We start from the raw sequence: 27,894 nt of genomic DNA, 5'->3' as shown, positions 1-27,894 counted from the left end.
CCAGAATAATACAAGTAAAGGATCTGTGGAGGTGGCTTGATTTAGGAATATTTTTAAAGAGTGTTCAATTATTAAAAACAATCATTGAACTATCAAGGAATTGATAGAACTTGAGATCATTTGAACAATTAGAAGGGAGTTCACAAGATACTCTGTATTGTATATACCCAGCCCCAGTCACCACAAAGATATCTTCTTTTATGTCATCCAAAGAAATCTAAGAGGGGAACTGCCCTTCAGGTATAAGGCTGACTGAAGAAATGCCAAGAAATTCTATGAATCCATGGACAAAATCATTCTACTTGGAAAGGTAATAGGACAAGGGAATGGAGGCCATATCAGCCTTACATGTGAATACCACCATTAGAAAGGCAGAACTCTTTATTGCAACTGTGGGGAAAGTGGCCATTTGTAGGCCACATGATCTTGAGAAGCTAATGTAACTTTGGTAGTACAGAAGCTGAAGGATACAAGATCACCTTCAAGAAAAGGAATTGGTACCAGGGAAGGAGGTTATCTCAGCTCCCCAAGAGCACTAAGTATGTTTGTTTTTGTTCAGTCCTGTCCGACTCTTAATGACCTCATTTAGAATTTTATTGCAAAGATACTGGAGCGGTTTGCCATTTCCTTCCGCTGCTCATTTTACAGATGAGGAGATGAGGCAAATGGGGTTAAGTGACTTGGCCAGAGTCACACAGCTAGTAAGTGTCAGAGGCCAGATTTGAACTCAGGAAGATGATTCTTTGGACTTCAATCACTCAATCTACTTTACCACCTAACTGAGCATGACATTAGCAGAAATACTTTGTGGGTCTTTTCTACTTGGACTCCTAGGGCTTCATACAGCCATTACAGTAAAGAGGAAAGATGTGGACTACAGTGCTGTCTTAGACAGCAGAACCCAAGTGGCATCATGTTGCTGTCATTTTATGAGAGACATTTGGAGAAAATGCCATCATAACCTCCAGAAGGATTTGGCCTTGGAGGACTGATACAGGCCACCTGGGGATGGCTGAAAGGAGGAGTTGGGAAAGAGTAGCTCCAAACATATAAAAATATGGTCAGCCAAGGGGGAATAGCTAGTATTCTGTTAAACTCACCACCTCCAAACCCACACGCTGCTAAATCATTGTTACCTGGTGGTTCCATGTCTAAGAAGATAAATAATTTTTATTACTTTTCTCTTTGTAAGGGGCATGACTTACACCTCAGGGCCCACCAGATAAATGGCATGTTCAGTTCAATGTGACAAATATTGATTGTGTAAGTGTCTAGAAGGTGTCATAGGATCAGGGTTCCCCTGTCTTCCTGTAACAAAGATTAGTTTTTCCAAAAAAGCAATAAAACTATCTCTTGGACTGGATTGGCTCTTGCTTCCATTTATAAAGTTTCCTGGTCACTTAAGGGCATAAAAAATCCCATCCACATGGAGTTGGGGGTCCCTCCTACTCAGTGAATTTCGGAAGACCACACATATCATGCCACCATACCCTGTTTTCATATGGATATGAGTGGGGGGGGTGGGGGAGTATATCTAGAGAAACTATGTGCCACTCTATCCTTGTTGCATATCCTTATTGTGTTAGGGCAAAGTATACCTCCTTTTGTTAACTGTTCAATGACTTTTTTTCAATGACTTATTTCACCCCAACATTGAACATGAACTAATAAGGTGCTGGTAGAAGCATACAAAACAGTCTCTTGCTCTCAAGAAGCAATCTTGCTGGGGAATAATCAATTTCAATACATGAAATGACTAGAAAACATTAACAGACAGAAAAGAATGACATATTCAGTGTCCTGCAAATATCTGAAGCTTCAGAATGTTTGTTGAACTGAATCTGGGGGAAACAAATTGAAATTAACAAAAATTATTAAAATTGTAATATAGACAATGAGCATCATGTTAGGTAAGAGAGGGTAAGGGTTCAGTGTGACTGTAGTTCCTGAGTGTCAAAGGAGTCTTAGAAATACAAGTAAATCTTGACCTAAGACTTGAAAGAGAGGTAGTGTGTTTACAGGTAGACATTTACAGGAGCGAGTAGGACAAAGTGGTTGTTTTAGGTGAAGGATACAAAAAATGGCAGTACAGGAGTAGAATACATCACAGGGTTCATAGCTAGTCAGTCCAGAATCAATGCCCCAAGGAGCAAAGAGAGACTGTTGGGATTCAGCCCACTGGTAGCTGAGACAAGGATTCATTTGATAGCAAGGCCTCTTTGGGCCTAAATTTTGTGGGACCAATGCTACATGCAAAATGCATTAAGTCTGAGCCTACTTCCTTCATATATGGAGGTGGTATAGGGGTGAGTGTACCCTTGTGGTATTGGGGGAAAAGGTTTGTACTTCTGTCCTTGCTATACATTTAAAGTATTACTTTGTAAAAGCTAATCTGGCTGTTAAGCAGTTAAGTGGAAGGGGATTATGCCCCCAAAATATTAGGGGAAATGTTTTTATATTTGCTCTTATTATACCTTTGAATTAAATATTCTTTTGCAAAAGCTAATCTGATATAAGCATTTAAATGCAACTGTGGTGCTAGTCACTGGCCTCTAAAAAAAGAGGAACAGAAATAGTAGGGCCTTGAGCCAATGGAAGAAAAGAGAGACTCCCCAGATGTCTTCCCCAAGGTACTGTCTCTGAGAAGGGGAAGGAGAACAGGTCTACAACTTAGCTCAGTGCCTACAGAGCATTAGTCCTACCTGGTACCCTGGTTGTTCCTCAAGGCTTTTTTACTGGGCTAGCTGCAAAATCCAGCCTGGAATCCTAGGCTCCAAGATTTCTGTAGCTTGAGCTCTTGGGCTGGGGTTGTCTTTCCCTGCACCTAGAACTGAAAAGAACAAAAGAAACAGGCTAAAACCCCAAACCCATTGCTCAGGACCATAGCTCAAGGGAAGGGGGAGGAGGCCCAGAGGGTCTCCCCCAACCTTATCCCAAGGTATCACCTTCTGTGAATGAATAAATTCTTAACTTTTAGATGTAAATGCCAGAAAAGAACAATTATACTTTAGCCAGGTAGTTTTAAAGAGGTGGAGAATTCTGGCTACAAAGACAACGAAAAGAGGCTACTTCCAACTGTAAGGAAGGCCAACACAGAATGTCTATGTATGTACCAGTTCTCCTGTCCCTCAGAAGTAGGTCAGCAAGCACCTCCCATGCAAATGGTCTGGGTGTGCAACAAATCAGTTACATGTAAACATTGGCTATTATTGTTATAAGCATAAGATAAGAATGGAACAAATTCCAGACATTGGACATAGCCTATGCAAAGGTGGTGGGAGATGGAATGGATGGCAAGTAGGCCAGTATGTTTGGAATGTGCAATGTGCAAGAGAGAATAATGTGAAACAATATTAGAAAAGTAAGCCATTATGCCATACATCCATCATCTCTTCTAGATGCACGAGGCTACCGTGTGGGCACTACAATTGAACAACAGTTTAAGGACAAACAAAACAGCCTCCTCTTTTCTCAGACTCATCCACTGAAGTCATTGCTTAGGTTAGTTGGCCCTCTGTAGTCCACACAGCCCAAGATCTGACGTACATATCATTGAGGACTTGATGTATTGAAGGTGCAAAAGGGTAAACCTGTCAAGGGTTGAAAGAAAAAGACAGACAAGCATGGATAAGAGCAGTTGATGTCGATTTTTCAGTAATTCTCCTCTCCGACAGACCTCTTTAGTCACCTGGGAAAATGGCATGGATAGTCTTGTCGCTCTGGGTTTTTTAGGCCTTGAATATTCTCATCATATCCAGCTGGCCCCAGTCATTTGGGAGGTTCTTCCCAAGATATCTTCAGTCCTACTGGAAACAGGAAATACTGGAAACCTCACTAGAAAATCATGTAGATTTCTGGCCTAGTTTTATTGAGGTTTTGATAAGCATCCAAAATTGTGGTTGTTTATACTAATTGAGCTTCTGAAACTCTAGAGATTCACCCCTCTTGTAACTTGAAAGCCAATAGCCCCATAAGAAAAAAATGCGCATCTTCTAACCTCTTCTTGGAAATTCTTCTTTTTTCTTTTGCCAGATTTGCTAATTTACACGTGCTCCAAAGCTGATGCCAAAATGAGGAAAACTTGAGAGATGATTTTATCAGCTAAAAAAGTCCAATGATGATACTAAACTCAACCTTACTCATTCTCTCTATTAGAGAATGAGAGATTTGGTAGAAAATTAAAATGTATAAGGGATTGAGAAAGAAAAGAAAATATGACTTCACAAGTCTATGAAGACAAAACATTCCACAGTATCAAAGCTACAGATTATTAATTCATGTCAGCAGGGAGTGATTAGATTACAGAATCATAGCACTTGGATTTTGAAAGGGCCCTAAAGGTCATCTTGTCTAACCTACCACACAGATGATTATCCAAATTCAGCTTGAATAAATGGGCCATTACTATAAATACAGTTTATTATTTCTCATACAGTGTTAATAAACATTAACAAGAATGTGAAAGCATCTGTATTAGACACAGACAATAATGGTCTCACTAGATAGAAAGAAAAAAAAAACTCTTAAAAGTTAAGATGCCAGTTTATAAGCTCCTTCTGTCATAGAATTTCCACTGACTTCAAAAGAACATGAAACTCAGAAGGGCTGTTGTACTGATAGTTTACATCTATGTAGGGCTTTATGGTTGCAAAGTCGTTGACCTATATTATCTCATTTGAGCCTTTCAGCTACCTTCTGAGATTAACAATGGAGAAATTATCCCCATTTTACAAATAAGGAAACTGAGTCTCAGAGTAATTAAGTAATTATCCAATGTTGCATAGCTACAATCCTAGAATATTAGAATTGGAAAGATCATAGAGATTATCTAACACAGCCTCTTTTAGCAATAGTGGCAAGGCAGGATACAAATTCAGGTCCTTTTGATGGGGATGGGATCTGAACCCTGAAAGGAAAAGACCATGTCTTTGGGATCTGTATCCAAAAAAGAAAATCCCTGGACTTTTCCCAAATCTCTGGCATTTGCCTGAGGCTGTAATCTACTCAAGTGGCCTTTCTTTGTGGCTATACCAAATCTCCCAATTCTGCTCTGTTAACTCCTTATTGCCCCTGGCCACTTCCCACCCTTAATCCTATCTAGACTCCATTCTCCCTTGGCCACGTTATCCAGGTCCCTTGTGTTCTGTTCACCCCAAGTTTATTGGCTACTCCCATCCAGATCCTCCTTAGATCCCTCCTCCAGTCACCCTGAGCTACCTGGCTACTCCTGGATCCCTCCCACAGTCTTTCTGTATATAAAATTCATCTGGAGTTCATTAAAGTGCTCAGATTCTTACAATCTAGCCAAGACTGAGATTCTTAAAGTCTAGCCAATGCTCAGATTCTTAAGATCTGGCCCACTTGCATTAGAGAAACAAATGCATAGATTTTTTAAGAGTCTGGCCAATATTGTGGATCTTTAATAAATCTTGTCTTTGGCTGAATGAGGGCTTGGGTCGAAATCATTTAAGAAGGATCTGTGTGTTGTGATTTTGGGGTCCCAGCACCCCTAAACCTCTAAACCTCAACACTTTGATTCAAAGGTCAGAGCTTCTTTGCTACACCTCATTCACTTCAGTAGAATGTAAGCCCTTTGAGGACAGGAAATATTTTATCTTTTGTCTTTGTATTGCCATTGCCCAGTAGAGACTTCATAAATAGTTATTCAGTTAAATTGGATTGGATTAGATTGTCAGGTAAAGCACATAATTAAATATGAAAAAGTGGGCTGATCACTTTTAAAATACCTAAATATATTTTCATTGACCTCTTTTATGAAAGAATACATGCGCATTGTTTTGTGAGTGTTTTAATGATGTGGGAAGGTAGGAAACAAACATTTAGTAAGTATCTACTATGTTAAGATTTAAACACTGTGTTAAGCACTTTTACAAATATTATTTCATTTGATCTGAACAACAGCAAACAAACTATGTATTATCCCATTTGATCCCACAAACAACCCTGTGATGTAGGTTCTATTGTTATTTCTCCATCTTATAGATGGGGAGACTGAGGCTCCAAGAAGATAAGTGACTTGCCTGGGATCACACAGCTAGTAAGTAACTAGGATTTGAACTCAGGTGTTCCTAATTCAAAGTGCAGCACTCAATTGACCACATCACACTGCATCTGGTAATAACTCCTAAGGGATAAAACAGATACTGTTTTAATAAAGAAGAAAAAAAATTCAGCCATAACAATACACTTCAAAATTTTTTTTATTGTTGTAATTCAATAGGGTTCCAAGATAATGAAGAAATTGTGTAAGGGTAATGTCAATTATATTAGAAATTTAATTATAGCCTCTTTAGGCAAGATAGTTTTTTTTTAATTTATTTACTGAGTTTATCACACTTTCATGATCAAATCATGCCTTTTTTTTTTAATTTAACCAAGAATATACAGAATTCATTTTTTTTTTCTTGAATAGCAGTTAGCCCCCTGGCACTTCACACATCAGTAGTTTTGAATTAAAGGTCCTGTAAAATGCAAGAAAATAGGATCCAGACAGACAGACAATGGAGCCAGATACTGTTTGATAAAATTATTTGTATTTGTTCAAATACCCTGTTGACACATGTGAAAATCAAGTTGCACTAGCTCTGGAGAAATGATTTTGGTCAATCTCAGAGCTAATATCATCGAGCTGAAATGCGTATTCCTGTTTCCTTCATTTTGGTCCCTCCACCTAAAAGTATAGCATTTGGCTCTGCATTTTCCAATTAATCAGAAGATAGTTCTCTCTCCTACCTTTGCTCCTTTGGGACTTGTATGACTGAAGTGGGGGAGGGGAGGAGTGAAGAAAAGCTGATGAGAACCTAACAAAATACCACTAGAAACCTTTTCTGGATGATCCTAGGTGGAAATCAGTTCCCCAACTTTTACTCCCCAGAATTTACCCATAAAGAACACCACATCTCAAAACTGAAATTGCCCTACATGTTATCATATTCAATCACAGCCCTATTCATGCATTTTAGAAGAAAGGGAAATATGATTTAATGTAGGGATTTTAAAACTTTTTAAAGTTACAAAATATTCATATAAAAAAATTATACAAGTCATAACAATAATAACTTTCATTCGAACATTTGTATAAAGGGGCCCCAGTCCTGGAAAAGGTATCCCAGGTTCAAGGTACTCTGCTAGCCATCATCTAATTCTACAGGAAGCCTTTCCCCACCCCTCTTAATTCTAATGCCTTCCTTCTGTTAATTATGTCCTATTTATTCTGTATATAATTTGTACCAATTTATTAGCTTGTTGTCTTCTCCGATTAAATTATAAGCTCCTTGAGGACAGGGGCTGTCTTTGGCCTCTTTTTTGTATCCCCAGCACTCACTGTAGTGCTTGGCACATGGCAGGCATTTAATAAATGGTTATTGACTGACCAACTGAGTCAACACTCTCTCTAAACCATAACTCACAAGCTTCTACTGATGTTTTTACTTTTACTAACCAAATAGAAGATACATTAATTCAAAACAATGCAACTAATCAAATAGCAAAGCAGAGTAATAAGGAACTCTATCCTCATGCATACATGAGGCACAGTCTCCAACAGGTTATCACACTACTTAAGTGAAGGCACACATGCTGAGGATATGTGTGACCTGGAAATAAACATGAGGGGCACACAAATAGGGAATATGTGTCCAGAGAACACAAGTGAAGGGGGTACAGTCCAGGAATCCATACGTCCAGAACATTCCCTTTGTCAGGGCAACAAAAACTCCAGTACTGCAGGAATGCCAATGTCATCATGCTGTTCTCTGCTACGAGTTACATCTTCTCTTACTCTGCAATGGCTCTGTGCATTGCACTTTTTCCATCACCTGATTTTTAGTGACTGTCTCCATGATCTGTACTTTGACCCCTCAGGACAATTTTCTGGGTTCTCTGTTCCTATCTGCTGAGGTTGCATTGATGAGGATGGGTGCTAGACCCCAAAAAGGAAAAACCCTGGACTTTCTTTCCCACATGGTCAAATCTCTGGCATTTGCCTGAGGCTATAATCCCATCAATTAGCCTTTCATCATGGCTATGCCCATTTCTCTGTTACCCTTAACCTAGCCTAGCCCTCCATTGTCTTACCTCCCTATGGCCACTTCTTAATCCTATCTAGGCTCTGTTCTCCCTTGGCCACATGGTCCAGGTGCCTGGTTTTCTACTACCTCACAATCCCATCGTCCCCCACCCAGATTACTTGGCCACTCCTAGATCCCTCCCACAGTCTTTCTGTATATAAGGTCCATCTTATCTCCATTAAGATGTTCTGATTCTTATAATCTAGCCACTGCTCAGATTTTTACAATCTAGCCAATAGCCCACAGATAGTCAGATTCCTTAGGAGTCTGACTAATATGGTGGATCTTTAATCAACTTTGTTTTTGGCTGAAGGAAGGCTTGGGTCGAATTCTTTTGGACAGGACCTGCATGTAGTGATTTCAGGGTCCCAGCACCCATTAACCTCTAGACCTCATCAGACTGACTACAATTCTTCTGAAGGATAGGTTGATAACCCTATAGTCCCTAGCAGAAATTCTGAGCCACAACATAATAAGGGTGGAAATAAGAGCCAGCCACAGGGCCAGTAGGCTAAGATTTAAATCTTTTTTGACTTCTGCAGGTGCTGGTTCATAGTCTGTGCCTTTATGAGGATCCTTTTCCCCAAAAAACTCATTTTAGGGACACCACTTAAAAAACCCAATGGGAACCAAGGAAAGGTTGGAATGAGGAATCCCATTTAATAACCCAAATCCTCACTGATTGGTATGCAAATATGGTTGAGCAAGAACAAGCTCCAGAAGTCAAGATAGTTGTCCTCCCTTCTTTCTGGCCAGGTGTCTGTGCTGGCAACAAAAGTCTACTTCACTATTGGGCTTTATCACATTCAGCACAAAATTTCTCAACATCCTTACCTGTAATGCTTTAAGGTTTACAAAGGACTTTCCCCCCAACTGCCTTTTGAAGCAGTTTTTGCATTTACAAGTAAGGAAAAACATGGTATAGAGATGTTATATGACTGGACCAATCAACAACAACAACCAAAACAACAAACAAACAACAACAATAACAACATCTCTCTGGGCCTCAAAATCAGAACCAGAAGTTCTCTTTCCAAGAAATGTCCTTTCCACTCTACTACATTGCTTTTAAACTGCCAATTATACAAAAAGCAAATGATAATTCAACACCAGAAAGGTCCCTGATCTTCATGTGTATTTCCCACAAACCATCTTCCCCACTGGGTTGTGGTGATTACAACCTAGTGACTCTTTTTTATCCTCTTTGATTCTTCTCCATGTCTTTCCATCTGTCCTCCGTAGAGGATCTAAACAATATAAGGAGGGTCTTCCTTTGGTCCACAGACAATTAGATGGCATCTGGTCTGTTATACTTCATTCTTGCTGAGTATGTCCATTGCTCGTCACATGTGCCATTGATGTCTTTTATGCCACTTCTCACACAAAAGTCACATTCAGCAAAGAGCAGTGGCCTCCTGACAATGCCCAATGTATCTTTGTTCCTCTGCTCTGTGTGTTGTCTCTGTATTGGGCACTGCATCTTTAGCTAAACTACTAAGAGACTGGCCTGAGTCAGGTCCAGACCATTTCAATCAGTCTGTTGGACTGATCAGAATGATCTCAGTGTGATGGGGTGGGTTATGTGCCAGAAACTGAGACCTTTGCCCCTTTTGCCAAAAGGAATTTGGCTCCCATTTGTCTTCGGGTCCCAGAACACCCTTAAACTTTTAGATTCCTTATAGACTGCCTTTATTTCCCTTTGAAAGCCTTAGCCTTACCTTTTAATCTTACTTATCTCTTAATCTTACTCAGATGCACCTTTGCCCCTAGCCCTAAAAATAATCTGGCTCCCATTTGTCTACGGGTCCCAGAAAACCCTTAAACTTTTAGGTTCCTTATCTACTCTCTTTATCTCCCTTTGAAAGCAAACTTCTCCCTTCCAGCTCCCTTCATTATCTATTCCCATTGTTTATTCAATCTCTCAGACCTTCCAATCAGAATTCTCACCTAGACCTTATTCCCAACCACCCCCTCTCCCCTCCTCTGGCCACCCAAAATTACTTTAGTGTATAAAAGATCTACCCTGGCCCCCATTAAAACGCTGAGAATCTCTCATGCCTAGAGGTTGAGTTTTTCTCATGCCCGCTCATCCTTATGGGTGTCACCTGGCCTACATGTTTTATCTCTAATAAACTTTTTCTCTGGCTGGAAGATTTGAGTTGAATTCTTTCAGGCAGGGCCTGGCGCTGTGATCTTGGGGTCCATCCGAGCACCCCAAAACCTCTAGACCTCTTCAAGTGGATTGGTGGTGTCCAGCCAGATTGACCTTCATGCTATCGGTGGTGTTTAAGTTGATACTTCTGGCCCTGATATTTGCTTACTGTGAGACACTCCATCTTCCCTGGGAGATTAGTGAATGAAGAGTCATAGTCATTTAGTATGGCAAGATTGATGTGAATATGCTCTGTGTCAAGATCATCTTCTTGTCCCTGGGCCTTCTAGCATGGTAGTTTAATCCTCCCTCAAGGTCCTACTAGGATTTCCTTAGAATTTGGCTTACCTGGAAAGCAGACAGGGGGAATTGAATTTTTAGAATTGAGAGTTCTACTTTTTCCCCAGTCGAAAAGGCCAAATTTAGAATCTTGGTGGGACCTGATGCTTTGGTATTGCTAAAGATAATTATCTAAGAAATCCTCCCCCAGCTTTAACAGAGTTATCTAAGATGTAAATCTGACATCATTGTATCTTGGTACTTTAAAAAGGAATGGTTTTTGTCTTTTGGACTTCTTTTGAGATTTGTGCTTAAAGGAAGAAAGAACTGGGATTTTAGAAGGCTCTTTGGAGATGACAATGCAATTGAGTAGTCCTCAATCTTATTGTTATTCAAAATGCAAACCAAGGCAGGTCCTTGGAATTTTAGGATCATCTAACAACTTTGTTGAAGGAAACATTTGAGAGTTTTTGTAGTTGTTTTTAGTGGCATTTGAAAAGTTATTGATAATTGCCTCTTGGACTTTGTTGTGAGTCTTTGGAATAAAACACTAGGAGAGGCACTTAAAAGCACCAAGTTTCATTTTCCCAACAAGCTCAAAGACCTTTCTAGAATTGAAGACATGGACAAATGAGCCAATTGTACTGTAGTTGCTCTGCTGAGGACAGGAGGAGCTGCAGCAATTGAAAAAAAAATTCTCTGTCTTTGTCTCTTTTTCCCTCTTTCTCTCACAGTCTAGCCAGGACCCCAGCAGAGCTAAGGCTTAGAGGAGACTTTGCCCTTATGACTTTTTGTCTTTGCTTTTATGTTTCTTTCTTGAGTATAGGTAGGTGATCCTGAATCAGATATCTCTAGCTTTGGTAGTAGCCTTCTAAGTTCAAGAGGTCAGAAACTCTTGGGTCCCTCAGTTTGGGCCAACTGGCAGTGGGAGGGATTTCCTGGATTTTGAAGAGGATCACTGACAGGAAGAGGAGTCCAAACCCTGACATGATAAGACAGAATCTCTTGGATGCCCAGATGCCTGGGCCATCCCATGGTGACTTCATTAACTATGGTGGACCAACAAGGGGCCTGAAGCACCTGACCATATTGGAGGAGGGGGAGGGACAAGTCAGATTCTAGCATAGAGAGGCAGTGACAGAATAGCTATTTCCCATAGTAACACCTTGCTCCAGCTTGGGATTTGGGGGGCATGGGAAGGCAGAGTCAAGGCCCAACAGTGGCAACTCAGACTATGGCAATGCTCTGCTCCAGCATAGGGTGACAATGTCTGAGGGGCTAGATTTGAACTCAGGAAGACTGATTCCAGGGCTAATACTCTATCCACTGTGCCACCTAGCTGCCCTAAACCTTTGCTCATTATGATCTAGAATTGATTGGACCCTCCATGAGGCTGTCAAGACAACACCTGGTGGACTTATATAATTGTTCCCCAGGAAGGGTTTGAAGGACCAGGAGTGGTATTAAGAGATGATTTGATTTCTGGTGACAAGAGGAAATTGAGTCTACTCAGTCCCCAGAGAAAGAAGGAATGTTCCTCAGAGGCCTTCACTGACCCGGTATTCTCCCCGCCCAGTGGAGTTCTGAGGACATGGGAGGTCCTGGCTTGTGGACCAGGGATTATTTAGTGGGTGGCATTACAGGGAAATTGTTGATACTGGCCTTGGAATTGGGACAGGTTGCATGTAAGAGAACAATGTACTTTTAGCAACCTTACTATAGATAATAACGACCTATAAAGAGGATCTCTGACTATGCAGGAAGCATCTTCATCTTCACTGAAGTCCTGATGCTCCTGGTACTGCTTCTGCTCATGGTCAGAGGACCTAAGGTTGAAATCCCACTCTGCTGTTTACTCTCTTGGGCAGAAGTTTGCCTTCTCCAGAGGCATCAAGGTGGCACACTGAATAGACTGCTGGTCCTGAAGTCAGGAAGACCTAAGTTCAAACCTAGCCTCAGACCTATGTGACCCGTGGCAAGTTACTTAACTCCTTTCTGCCTCAGTTTCCTCAACTGTAAAATGGAGATAATAATAGCACCTACCTCTCAGGGTTGTTGTCAGTATCAAATGAGATAATAATTGTGAAGTGTTTAGCAGAGTGCCTGGCACATAATGGTTGGTTGCCATCCGTTTTTGAAGAGGACTGAAATGACATCACTATGTTGGGGTGTTTGACTGTGTTGGACGGTACAGTGTGTCTGACTGTGGCTAATAAGACCATTATCAGCTCAGAAGGCTCCACCATAGGTTGGGCACAAATAGTCCATATGAACATTTGGAGTGGAGATGTCTCTGAATTTGCGCATCTCACTATTTTTTTTTAAACTACGGAAATTCTGCTTTGTTTGTAGAGCACAGCACCTTCTTTGATTTGAGCACACTGTGCTGGGTGATCCTGTGCCAGTCTTCTGTGTCTCACGATCCATTCCAAAGTTTTTCAGAGAGATGTTAAGTCTCCTTGTATTGCTTCTTCTGACCTCCAAATGAGCACTTGCCTTGAGTGAATTCTCTGTAAAATAGTCTTTTAGGCATGTCATTTGAACATGACCAGCCCATCAAAGTTGCACTCTCTGAAAGAGTTTGAATGCTTGGCAGTTTGTCTCAAGAAAGGACCTCAGTGCCCCAGTCCCTTATATTGCTAGACGATCTTCAGAATCTTACCAAGACAATGCAAATGATAGTGATTCAGTTTCCTGGTATGGTGCTGGTATACAACTGTCACAGGCATACAGCAACGAGGTTAATACAAACCTTCAGTTACCTCTTCTCTCACATAATTTCCTCCGGATCCTCCCAACCTCCCAACATGTGCATCAATCTCATCATCTTATATGTACATCCCTGGAAAGTATACTGCAAAGGTAAGTTAACTTATCCACAGCATTCAAAATTTCTCCATTTACTGTAACCAGTGGTTCCATATGTGGATGGTATGATGCTGGCTAGTGGAGAGTCTCAGTTTTCTTGCTGTTAATTGTCAGGCCAAAATGAGCACAAGTGAGAGAGAATTGATCCATACATATTCTATTGCATCTCAGTTTCAGAGGCTGCATTGAATGAGAAATTATCTGCCAACAAAAGTAGTGAACCAACTCTCCCTGCACTTTAGTCTTGGCTTGTAGCCTTTTCAAGTTAAATAATTTACTGTCAGAGCAGTAGCTAACTGATGCCATTTTCATCCTGAGGTGTCCAAAGACATTACTGAAAACATCATACTAAAAAGCATGGGAGAAAGCACACAGCTCTGCTTCACTCCACTGTTGACTGAGAAAATGTGAGAATGTTGTCCATTATCCATAACCCATGTGAGCATGTTGTCATGAAACTGATGTACAATACTGATGAACTTCCCGAATTTTGCCATGATCTTCCACAAGTCCTCCTGACTGACAGCAACAAAGACCTTGGTTAGATCAACAAATGTTGTGTATTGACCTCTGTTCTGCTCCTGCCATTTCTCCTGGAATTGTTGGGCAGCAAACACCACACTGACCATTCATCAGCCCTTTCTGAAGCCACATGGCTCTCAGGTGGATGACCATCATCCAGGTGAAGGATTAGCTGATTAAGGAGGCATTGGGGTGGCCAGCAATGACTATGAGAGAAACCCTCACACCCCACACCATGATGGTCACAGGACAACCTATTTATTTTTCCTTTATAGTGATGGACAATGGAGGCATTCTTGAACTCCTGGGGGATAACCTCTTCTTGCCATATAACCCAGAAAATTTCCATCAGCTTTTGTATGAGCAATGGACCCCCTGCCTTGAAAATCTCAGCTGGAATAGAATCAGCACCAGGTGCTTTGTCACATGAGAGGAACCCAATGTCTTTCAGAACCTCTTCTTCAGTTGGAAGTTTGGCTAGAAAGTAATTGAATTTAAACTGAAGTGTATGGTCAGTGGTTTCAGTATTGATTGATGGTGATCTGTTGAGAACACTACGGAAGTGTTCAGCCCATCTCTCCTGGATCATGTCCTTATCGATAATTAACGTGGCTCCATCAGCACCGAGTAGTTGAGATACACTACAGGTCTTTGTCCAATAAATTGCCTTCAGGGCATCATAAAAATGTTGTGGGTTGTTACTATTAGCATAAAACTGAATTCATCTGCCTTTTTACTGAGCCAAGAATCTTGCATTTCTCTAAGCTTTGTTTGGTTTTGATGGAGTTAGACGCTACCTTCTTAGAATTCAATGAACTATCTTGCTGGTAAACCCTGTGGAGTTCTCATTTCATTTCATTTTCTGAATTTCCGCATCATTTTCATCAAATTAATCTTGATGTTTGTGAGTATTCTGGCTCAGATGAGTAATTGTGGTGTTGTCCACTATATCTCTGAAAGCCGTCCACCCCTTTTCTGCTCCACTGCTGCCAATCATGGGGTGGCTCAGCATTTCCTCCAAGTTGGCACAAACCATTCTTGCTCAGAGAAGTAGTCTAATCTGTTGACATTCAGTTCTCTGGTAGTCATCTTACCTTGGAGCTGCTGCCTTTGTTGAATGTGAATGCTTAGCTTGGAGAGGATAAGCCCATGATCAGTCCAGCACTATGCACCACACATCACCTTCATTACTTTCACATCCTGTCTGTCTCTTCTTACAATGATATAGTCTATTAAATGCCAATGTTTGCTGCAAGGATGAATCCATGAAGTTTTGTTGTATTTAAGTAAATAGAAGACTGCATTGGTGATGAGAAGGTCATGAGATGCCCAAGTCTTCAGTAGTAAGTGACCATTGCTATTGCAGTTTCTCACTCCATTCCTCCCAAGGACTCCCTGCCATGCCTGATAGTCTGTGCCTACTCTGGTGCTAAAGTCACACAGAATTACAAGTTTGTCCTCTTTCAGCACATTGATGTTGAGGGTCTCCATATCTTCTTTTATTTTTTCTTTGACCTCATTTGGGTTTGTCGCAATGAGAGCATTAGCATTGACGACAGGGGCGTGGTACTTTTCTGCAAGTGTAATTGCATTGTTATGAGCCTGTCATTCACTCCTTTTGGGAGACATACAAACTTGTTCTCTAGATTAGTTTTGATGGCAAAACCTATGCCAGCTTTATGGCACTCCCCATCACTGTGGCCACTCTAGAAAAACATGTATCCAGCTCCAACTTCAGTCACATGGCCTTCATTTGCCAGCCTTGTTTCACTCAGGGCTGCTATTTGGATGAGATATTTGCTGAATTCTCTTGCAACAAGAACTATTTATCTTTCAGGTCTACTGGATTTTGTGTTGTCCATAAGCATGCACATATTCCATGTACCATTGATGAGTGGAATCCTCTGCAAAAAAAGTTTTGTACATTTGTGTGTGTGTGTGTGTGTGTGTGTATGTGTGTGGGTGTGTGTGTGTGTATGTTCTGAGGACAGGGTGGGATTCCTGCTTACTGGTAAGCAGGCCAGAGTTGGGGTAAAGCAGACAATTTTTAGGGCACCTTTCCTAACTCCTTCCTCACACCAGGAGGTGAGCTGTGTGGTCTTTAGGGGAAAAAAAAAAGTTTGCTCAGACACCAGGGGGCTGCCAAATCCCACTGCTACTCCAGTCTGGTGATAAGAGGACCCTATGGCCTGGACTGCCTGTATGCAGGGTTGTGACTACAGCTCTCATATAGCCACACCTGTTCCTTAGTCACTTGCCTGTCACCACAGGACTTTGAAGTAGGTAAAAATGGTAAAATGGAGTAGGTAATGTCTTTTGACTTACACATAAATTGGATTTAAATGAGGCAGAGTTGCTGCCTCACTCTCTTTTCCAGAGTCATTGAAATCTAGTGGCAAGACAAAGTCAAGATGACTGGTGATGGCTCTGGATGCAGTGAATGACTTTCGCCGTCTTTAATGTCTAACCACGCTAAGCACTTCACAGCACCTACTTCAGCTGCCTCTGTGGCTGTTGGAACAAATTGCTCTCATCTGCCCACTCTGCCAGGGGAAGTCTTCACACACTTGGGGTAGACACCCCCATAACTCACCAAAGGATTTGAGACCCTTCAGTTACCCTCAACCTGGGTTAGCCATCTGCTGAAACCATTTACGGTGGTGTGGCTGCTGCACATGCTACAGCTTCTTGGAGACACAAGTGAGAGTTGGGCGAATCAGGAAAACAGCAGTTGGAAAGCAGCCATATACCAGAGGTACTACTCTTCCTTCCTTCCTTCCCACCCACTTCCGCTTCCCCTCAACACCCCTACACCAGGTGTAGATGCTTAATAAATGTCTTTTTCTTTCCTTCCTCTGGAACTCAGCTTCCTCATCTGTAAAATGGACATGAACTTGAAGATTCCTTCCACCTCTAAATTCTATGATCCTATGGGATCCCATAAATATAGAGAGATATCACAGGACTATTCATACATTTTATCATGTTAAGAGTGCCTTAAACTTTAGATATTGGTTCATAAGATTTCTAGGATTTACAAAACATTTGGGATTTGAGATCATCTTATCCCCTTCCTCCCCACCCAGTTTTACAGATGAAGAAAACTGAAGCCCAGAGAGTTTGAGTGATTGGTCAAGTTTACTCACTCAGGTTGTAAATACTAGGGCTAGGACACTATATAAAAAGTGTTAACAATCTATAACTCTTGTTAATTGATTTGTAAAATATTACATTTGATCTCACTTATCAGAAATAATTTGCATTACAAATTCATTTGCCTTGCTCTAAATCAGTCTTTTCAGTGTTATAGCTTCCAAACTTTGTTGATTCTGCATCTTTCTCAATAAAAAAATTTTCAAGCATACCCCAATATGTATTCACTTATAAATCATATTATGTGTAGTATTGTATCAATAACATTGCACTTAATATAAAGCGTGCACAAAAGTAGCTATTAAAGGATGAGATAAAAAATGAGATATATTTCCAAGATAATGTTATTTTACTTATTTAATGGTTCAAAACATTTTTGTTCTCACTGAAATATTAATTTTTTTAGTGAGAGTAGTATGATTGCACATACATTATCTTTTTTTTTTTAATAAAACTGTCCCTTAAGGAATGCCTACAGACACAAAAGTTTTATTTTGATATTTTATTTTAATGCTATCACAGTTGAAAGAGACACTTCACAAACCTATATAGATCCAAACGAAAGAAACCCATCACTGGCTGCACTTACTAAATCACCATACTCATTTTTCCAATCCCATTCACCACTTACGGAAAGGTTTCTGTTAAAATTCAGCTAGTACTTTTCCATTTTCCCTGATGTCAGGGAGGATATATCGTGCGTGGTTTCGCCAGGTCTGGAGGATGACTGTTTTTTTGTTTTTGTTTTTTGCTTTTTGGTAGAAGGAAGGAAAAGAGGCCACAGCAACACAGATGGCAAGATGCTCAGATAGGTCACGATTTCTTTGTGTTGTACTTGCTTCCAAGCTATCTGATAGTTTGTCAGATGTTAGTTTGTCTTGGAAGCAGGGTTGCAAACTAGAGTGAATTCTGTTCTTGGCCACCTGATCCTCAAGTTGACTGGCAGCAGCAGCAGCAGCAGCAGCAATCTCTACTTCTTGCCTCTTGCTAGACATTACTGTTGCTTGCTCCCACCTCTATTTCCACTGCTGGTGTGCATTACCTCTGCTTCCCAGGTTCACCTTACTTGATCTCTTCCCAAGCCTGGTTGGAAGCTATCTTGTCTTCCTGAGGGCCACTGAGAGGAGGGAAGAGCCGGGGAGGAACTGCTTTGGAATCCCTTTCCCCCTTGTCCTAACACTAAACTTCTCTTGCTAGACCTCAGCCCTAAATTCCTCCCACCCTTTTTCCTCTACTCCTCTACAAGAGTTGTTGAATGAAACTGGAGGATACCCCACAACTGAGCATCTTGAGAATATCACAAATTCACGTTATCCAACTTCAAGGGTCTTCACTCCAGCCAGCTTGTCCTTTTTTTCTTCCCTAATTCATTTCCTATCTCCCACCTCACAGAAGGTATTCCAAACCTCTTTCCTCCTCAAGCTCTCCACATCCTTTTCTATCCCCACTCTCAGCTGAAGACCTTGCCTCTTTTGCTTTACTGAAAAATGAGACCATTTGATGTGAACTCACTCTTCCCCATTCATCTCAAAACCCACTGACATCTCCCACTCTTACCTTCTTTCCCTAGTCTATGAAAATGAGATGGCCCTTCTCCTTGCCATGTGCCCAACCTCACTCCTCCAATCTTCAACCTCTCCCTATCAACTGCTGCCTTCCCTACTGCATTTGAACATGCCCAAGTCTCCTCTATCCTCAGAAAAGCAACAACAACCTCTGTTTTCTTTCTTTATTTTTTTCGGTGAGGTGATCGAGGTTAAGTGACTTGCCCAAGGTCACATAGCTAGTAAGTGTTAAGTGTCTGAGGCTGGATTTGAACTCAGGTCCTCCTGACTCCAAGACCAGAGTTCTATCCACTGCGCCACCTAGCTGCCCCTAACAACTTCTATTTTCAATAGACCCTTAAGCTATCATCCTATCTCTTTTCTCCCTAAACTCCTTCAAAATATTGTCTAAAGTAACTAGTTTCACCTCCTCTCCTGTCACTTCTCAACCTTTTACAGCCTGGCTTTCGACCTAATCATTCAACTGAAATTGTTCCCACCAAAGTTACTGAATGATCTCTTAATTACCAAATCTGATGACCTTTTCTTAGTCCTAATCCTTCTGGAACTATTTGCTGCATCTGACACTGCTGACCACTCTTTCCTCCTGAGTTTTCCTGACACTACTCTCTAACTTGCCTCCTTTCTGTCTGATTGCTACTTCTCAGTCTCCTTTGCTGGCTCATCATTCGTCATCACCAGTCTCTTCCCAATTTTGGGTGTTGTCCAAGATTCTGTCCTTCGCTTGCGCTCTTTGTCTCTGTCTCTCTGTCTGTCTCCATCTGTCTCTGTCTGTCTCTTTCTCCTTATTGGCTCTTATCTATTTAATTATTATCTCTGTGCTGATGAATTTCAGATCTATGTATCTAGTTATAGTCTCTCCTCTGAAATTCAGTCCTACATCAGCAGTCACCTATTGGATATTTCAAATGGGATATCCCAGAGACATTGAAGTCCACATGTCGAAAACCAAACTCATTCTATCTCTCCCCTCTTCCAAACTCCCCAGTTTCTATTGAAAGCATCACCACCCTTTCAATGACTCAGGTTTACAATCTTGCCATTGTCCTCAATTCCTCTCTCTCCCTTACCCCACATATGAAATGAGTTGCCAAATCTTGCTATCTCTGCTTTTACATCTCTCATTTCCTACTGGTCTCTTCATTCATACAGCTACCATCTTAGTTCAGGCCCTCATAACTTCTGGCTTAGATTATTGCAACATTCTTCTAATTGGCCTTCCTGCCTCAAATCTCTCACCACCCCAGTCTGTTCTACACACTGCTGTCAAAGTAATTTTCCGTAAGTGCAGCCATGTGACTCCTTTATTCAACTAACTCCAATGATTTCCTATTGCCTCTAATATAAAATACAAATTTCTGTTTAGCTTTTAAAACTCTTTTATAACTTGGCTCTGACTGGAGGAGTTCTCCAGTTACATTAGCCCCATCCCAACCAAGATTGGTGGGGAGAGGAAATGGGGCAAGGTGAATGACCTTGGTACTCTGCCTGAATCTCTTATAGACAACCCATGTACTGACACCAACGCTGAGGTCTCAACATTGAAGATGGAAGCCTTGCCCACCTGTTGAGGTAGAGCTGAGACAAAGCAGCAACCTCCTATCCTGCTCAGATTAACTTTACTGGCAGAGAGCAATCTAAAGCCCTGCCCACTTCACCTGGACCCCCAGAACAATATTTACATGCCCTGATTGGGCAATAAATACATAAACTAAAATATGTGGGTATATCTTCTCTACACATTATTCCAAGTCTTCACCAATAAATCAGTATACCTCACATGGGCCCATCAATTTTGTAATGCATTTTTAATCAAATTATTTATATAGATAGGGCCAACCCCTCTGAAGTCGCTATTCCAGAGCCAGGCTTACATCTCTTTCTAAGGGTTATAGACATATCCTGGGGGAGGATGGTTGGAATGTCTCTCCCTTCTAATGCTATCAACTCAAAATCCACTGTTAGAGGCAGCTAGGGTGGTACAGTAGATAAAATGCTGGGCCTGAAGTCAGGAAGACCCATGTTCAAATCCAGCCTTAGACACTAGGAGTGTAACCCTGGGCAAATCACTTGACCTCTGTCTGCCTCAGTTTCCTCATTTGTAAAATAGGGATAATGATAGCATCTTAGTCTCTTGGGGAGAGTAGGCTCAAATAACATCATTTCTATATAGGATTGGTCCCGTCAAGTTCAGATCCAAATGTCTTATCACCGCCTTGTAAGTCTTTGTCACAGCTACTTCTGAGTTGGATTCTACAGATTATTCCTTGATTTCAGGGTGGCAGCAAAACTTAGCCTAAACCTTACTTCTATACTCCTAGATGCCTGAATGCCCAGATGCCCAGCAGTTCATTTTCCTGAACTTTTGAAACAAAATCTACCTTCAATATAATCACCTAAAATAAAATAACAAATGCCAAGGAAGGCAAAGAACTGGGGCCTGTCCTCATGGATCTATCTGTGGTCATCAGAAGTAGAGGGTCCAAGGCCTTTATCCTTTTAGGATGGCCTCTCACCAGACCCTGTTAGTGAAGGAGTCAATCCAGGAGCATAGGTCCACTGAAAAGAGAGAGACAGAAACAGAGACAGAGGTACAGAGACAGAGACAGAGACAGCACTGAGGTCAACTAAGACCTTTGGAAGGTACCCCTAGCTCTGTTCTACAACTGCAGCCAATCAAAGAGGCTGCTGTCTGACATGTGCTTGGTGTACTGGAACCAGTTACAGAAGGTCTTCATATTTTTCCAAGTTTCTTCAAGGCATTTCAATTATATATCATCACAACTGTACTAAAATCAAGTTCCTCAGAATGTTCTACATGGGGGATTGTATCAGTCAAGCACGCTGATACTAGGCTCATTGGCCAGTACCATTACATTTGTATTTAACTAGTGTGTGTGTGTGTGTGTGTGTGTGTGTGTGTGTGCATGTAGGGCTCTAAGAACCTTTTTAAGACTATAAGTAACATGTAAATGAATATGAATATATATCTACATACCTGAATTTACTTTATATTTATGCTGCATATATCTTTATCTGTATCTCTCTTTCTCTCTCTCTCACCCCACTCTCCCCCTGCTCCATTAGAATGTAAGCACATTAGAACTAGGGATCATGTAATTGTGTCTCTAGCATCTAAAACAGTTTCTGGAACATAGCAGGCATTTAATAAATGCTTGTTGATTGATTGATCTATCATTTCAGACCCATTAGGAGCCTCTCTTATTCTCATGGGCCAAGTCAAGAAATGTTTGCCTGTCTACTTTATTGCCTTCCTGACCAAAGAGGGAGAAGTGTCCATATCCAACTGTCCAACACATTGGGCACATACAGTAATAGGGGGAAGGAGAACAGCAGAACTAGGTGGGACCACAAATGGTCTGGCTATTTCTACTGCTCTCCTCTGCCCCAATAGAGATGAAGGGAAGGGGAGAAATAAACATTTTGTAGTGTCTACTAAGTGCCTGGCACTGTGCTAAGCACTTTTACAAATATTATCTCATTTGATCCTCACAACAACTCTGCAAAATAAGTGCTATTATTGTCCTCAATTTGCAGTTGAGGAAACTGAGGCATACAGTTAAGTGATTTGCCCAAGGTGACATAACTTGTAAGTATCAAAGGCCAGCTTTGAACTCAGGTCTTTCTGACTCCAGGTCTGTCCCTTATGTCACTAGTAGCTTCATATTTTCATCTCTCTCCCCAGTAGATCATCTTATGTGTGGTTCACATACTCTACTTTGGAGACTCTTCTCTTACAGTGAATAAGAATCCTGATGGACAAAACATCACCACCACTTAGAGATATGGGACCCATATTTTTTGGACCAAAACTCAGGATACGTGGTCTGGCAAAGGACATTCCTTTGGCAAAAATTCTTAGAAATACTTTTAAGTACTTTAATTTCTTGTAATGGGGCTTTCCCAGAAAATTGGGCCATATGGTCACCATACTTAAAGGATTTCTTCACTATTCAAGAGTTGCACACAGAGGTGGACATGTTGAAACAGGAAGTGGGAATCTCGGATTTGTCAGAAAAGGAATACATATGTTAACACAATCTACATCTTGTTTTTAGCTTTTTTGGGGGGTCCAGACTTGTGATTTCACTGGTACAGAACAACCTTGGTATATAAATTCCTGCTTCTGATTCTTACTTCTTTTCTGTAGCTCATAGTCTTAAAGAGCTTTCTAGGGCCTCCTGAAAGGTTCAGTTACTTGCCCAGGGTCACACAGCTATTATGTGTCAGAAGCAAGACTTGAACCCAGTTCTTTAGGATTCCAAGATGACCCTTGTGCCCTTTCCATTACATTATCATACCATCCCTCCCTAAAAATCATTTATAGCTCATTTTTAAGGAACCTTGGAATCATTTCTTATTTCAGCAACATATTTCTGTCAAACATTGAAAAAAGGGATTTCCCATTTCTCACCCCACTACCCATGATGTCTCAGAGGTTTGCAGAAGGTGAAGAGATCCTGAAGTATATTCTATTTTTAATACCCTATCTGCTAGACGAAGATGGCTGAATGAAAAGGTTTTTTCCTAACATCAGCCAAAGGAATACATAGTATCATTTGCCACTACTTCCTCATCCACCCACATCCTGAGTAAGATAAAAGGGGGAATTCTAGAATATATTCAGTAGAGTCCCAAAGGCATCATAGTCAAATCTGAAAGCCCAATTACCAGACACGATACATAGAAAATAGAGACATTCGAAAGCCTATGACTCATGCACCATGAAAATATCTTTCAGATTGAGGAAGGTAGCAGTTTAGAAGCTAACAAATGGGGCCAAGGGCCAGGGATGTTATCTTCCTATTACTGTATCTAGTATGATGTGTGGCTATGGAGCGGTCTCTGATTCTGCCTTTCTCTCTTTCTCTTTAGCCCTAGAACAAGAACAACATTTCTGCTCCCTAGTCCCTAGCTGGAGTGTCATAAGGGGAATATTTTTCAAGATCTATTTTACCAAAATTCTTCAGAAAATTACCTTATGTCCTGTAGCTGCCCAACTGAAGAATTCACTTCCCACTGGAGCATTTGATGGTGAGGACAGGACCAGAAAGGATCATTTTACTCTGAAGAATTTTCTCCACCCCACTCTAAGGAGCTAGAGAATGTGTCTGTCTACACAATGCCAAAATAATGAGTCAATTCAGCAAAAGAAAAAAACACAAACAAACCACCAAATTGGCCATTTGGGCATCATTTAGACAGAGACAGAGTTGACCTTAGATGGCTTAAAATTTTAAAAAGAAAAAAAAATCCTTTACATTCATGAAGTGCCTAAAAGCCAAGAATGCCTCATTGTTATAAATGGATAGAACTGTTCAGAAGCAGTTTCATGTAGTAGAAAGCATGTGGGATTGGAAGGTAGAGGGCCTGGGTTCAAATCCAAATTCTGCTTCTTACTGCCTGTGAGACCTCGGGCAAATCACTTAAACTATCTGGATTTAAGTTTTCGCACTCGTAAATTGGGGGGGGGGGGGTTGAAACAGGTAAGGCCCCTTCTTTCCCTAAGTTATAAGCCTATGATTGTAAGGCTTCAAGATTGTTCAAGACATTCATTTACCAAGGCCAAGTAACAGCTTATAGTGGAGATCAACCCTGAACAGGAAATCCCAATGGGTTCAGATGTCCCTGAATGACATTTTCTGGTGCCTGTTTGAGGATCCTCTTCCAATGGAATTTCAAAGATTTATGTGCCTTTCTCATTAATGGGAATGACTAGTGGAGAGCCCCTCCTCATCTGTGGAAAAATCGACTCTGACTTTTGGCCTGAAAATGATTGTCCGTGGCCATAAATTGGAAAATATGCTGCATGCTGCAAAATTAACGATTGACTCTTCGGAGCTCTCAGATAGAATTTCTAAAGCCTCAGCACATCTTTTTTTTATTTCTATCATCCCTGCAAAAGATAAAAACATGGGACATTTTTTTTCTCGGATAAGATGGCTATCTTCTTGAGTTCATTAGCCTCTCTGATATTTGTAGATTATTAAAAGCAATTTAAGTATGTCACAAAATCTGTTCAGTATTAAGTTGATACAAAATGTATTTTTCTTTGTCCAACTAAATAGTTTTCTTCCAATCTGGAACAGATGGGAACATTGTGAATTGCATGAGCTCATCTGTACTTCTGAATGGAATGTGGTGGATTTGGTCACATTAAACATATTGAGATATGATTAAATATAATCATATATTTAATCACTTTAAACATGGCTTTTATCAACACAAAATGGAAATGTCTTCAGGCAATGACATCTCAATTAAGGAAAATATTAAGATATGAGAATAGATATGCCATCTGTAAGATATAAATGTCCCTAAGATAGCTTTGTAGTTATTGTCCTCTGTCTATGCTTTTCAATAGCACCTATGACCAGAGCCAATCCCAGGGGCAAAATAGTAAAGTAAACAATGTTTGTCTTTGGTGTCTTTGTTTTTTACCACTCCCCTTTCAGTGCCTTTTCCTGCAAGACTTCTAAGACCTTCATCTTGCTTCTTCGATGGCCAAGACCCTTGGTGCATTGGCCTTGCCAAGCCTTCTCACTCCCACTTCCCCTCTTTTTCACTCCACTGCTGTGTCCCATTTGCCTCACCGCTTCCCTTACTCTATTTTCTGCTAAACTGATGACCAACTCATGCTAGAGTTGTACAGCCACCATCCAAGTATAGGTCCTAGCCAGTTCCCTTACCTTTACCATCCCTAAGTCCTCAAATCCATCCTTCATACTGCTGCCACCTTAATTAGCTAAGCTTAGTAGTGTATAGAGTATAGCCTCTGAGTCAGGAAGGTCAGAGTACAAATCTTACTTCAGACACTAGATTCATGGCTGTGAGCAAGTTACTTAATCCTTCAGCCTCAGTTTCCTCATCTGTAAAAGGCATCTCAAAAATTATTAGCAGCTACTTCACAGGGTTGTTGTGTCAAATAAAATAATATATATGTATGTGTATATATATGTGTGCGTGTGTGTGTGTATGCATATATATATATATGTATATATATGTATATAACCTTAAAGTACTATGCCAGAGCAGGTAAGTGGCACAGTGCATAGAGCACTGGGCTTAGAATCAAGAAGATTCAATCTTCATGAGTTTAAATCTGGCCTCAGACACTTACCTGCAGTGTGACCCTAGACAAGTCACTTCACTCTGTTTGCTTCAGTTTCCTCATCCATAAAATGAACTGGAGAATGAAATGGCAAACCACTCCAGTATTTTTTGCCAAGAAAACTCTAAACAGGGTTACAAAGAGTTGGACAGGACTGAACAACAACAAAGTGCTACATATTAGCTATTATTATTATTACAAATTGCCTTATTCACAGATCCAGCCATGTTACTATACTCAAAACCTTTCAGAATCTCCCTGTTGCATATCAAATAAAGACCAAATTGTTGAACCTGGCATTCAGTGCCCTCTATAATTTATCCCCAACTTACTTTTTCAAATTTAGCTCACTCTAGTCTCAGCCTCCTTTTTTTTTTTTCTGTGTCTTTGCCTGGAAGCTTACCCAAATTCCCTTATTTTGCCTTGTTCCATTAAAACTCAACATTTATCAAGTACCAAAATGGAAGGTACAGCGCTAAGTTCTGGGGTGAAATAGTCCCTGGTCTCAAAGAACTTACATTCTACTTGAGAAGCAAGATGAGAGAGGAGGAGACCATGCCACGTACAAGAAAAAGGGTAATGCAAGAAAGAGAAAGCATTGGAGGCAAAGGAAAAATCTGAACAAAATGCTCCAGGAAGACTCAAGGTGGAAGAGAACTCAATTCTCTGGGAGAATCAGAAAAGGCCACTTGAGTTGGCCCATCAAGACAGATAAGGAAGATGACCAAGAAGTATATGCCTTCAAGACCTAATACGAATGCTGACTCTTTCAAGAAGCTTTTTCTGATGTCTCTGTCAGGAACGATTGTTTCTTCCTATGAACATTATCTCATTTAATCCTCATAATACCCTGTGAGGTAAATGTTATGGTCATTCCCATTTCATACATGAGGAAAACTTGTCCTTAAAGAGGTTAATGAACTCACCCAAAGTCACACAACAATTATAGAAGGAAGGATTTGGACTGTGGTTTCTTCTGGTTTCAAGTACAGCATTCTTTCTATTTCGTCATGCTGCCTTTAATGCTTTTAGGCTCTTGTCCTGTTCTGTTTTACATTCTAGTTATTTGTATATATATCAAATCTGTGCTACATAGGAAAACACTAAACTACAAGCTCCACAAGAGAAGAGATACCAAAGTTATCTCTGTACCTCTCCTAGTGCCTACCACCATACTCTACACATAGTAGGTGCTTAATAAATCTTTGTTAAATTCAATGTGTAATTGAAATGGGTTAAAGTACTGCTATCTGTCCTTAGAGGGGTTCATCTCTGTACAGGAGCTTTAACAAAGGGACCAAGTTCAAGAGGGATTCCCTATATATGATGAGGTTCTCCAAATGACTCTGTTTGGGGATGACTGTGCTGATTGCATCAAGTCCAGGAATACTGAAAGGCCTCCTGGAAGAAATCCAGAACCACTCCAACAAATTAAGACTCATTATGAACCCAAGGGAAACCAAGTGGATGAGAAATAGCTTTCCAGGTCATCATATACAGTCAGACAGAAAACCTAATTAGCTTATCTTTAAAAAAAAAAAAAAGGTATATGTGTGTGTGAGACACACATGTATGTCTGTATGTCTACATATACATATAGATGCATACATTCCTATATGTATATGTATAGATATAGATATAGTGTGTCTATATATATATACATATATGTGCCTACATGTGTATATTTATATATACACTAAGCCCAAGGAGCTATCCATTTTCAATGTCTGTCTAAGATTTTATATACATAATACACACATGCATACACAAGTATATACACATATACATACATGTATAGTGCATGTGAAATTGGACAGAAAACATATGCAACATATTTGTTTATATGTACTACATATAAATATACATACATATATGGATACAGCTTATCTTTGTGTGTGTGTATGGATACAACTTATCTTTCAGCATATGTATATATGGATATGTGTGTGTACTAACTATACAAATTTTCTAAGCTATGTAAGTTTTCTATCCAATTTCATACATGTATATATAAAAGCTATACATTTTATCCATCTATACAGATATTTACTGTTTAGAAAACCTATATAACTTATCTGTTAGCATATGTATTATATACTTTTAAATGTCCACACATATATGAATGCAGCTTAT

This window comes from Vombatus ursinus, unplaced genomic scaffold, assembly GCF_900497805.2.
Source record: "Vombatus ursinus unplaced genomic scaffold, bare-nosed wombat genome assembly UNPS02014818.1, whole genome shotgun sequence".
Classification (NCBI taxonomy): Eukaryota; Metazoa; Chordata; class Mammalia; order Diprotodontia; family Vombatidae; genus Vombatus; species Vombatus ursinus.
Note: the sequence above shows the minus strand (reverse complement) of the source record.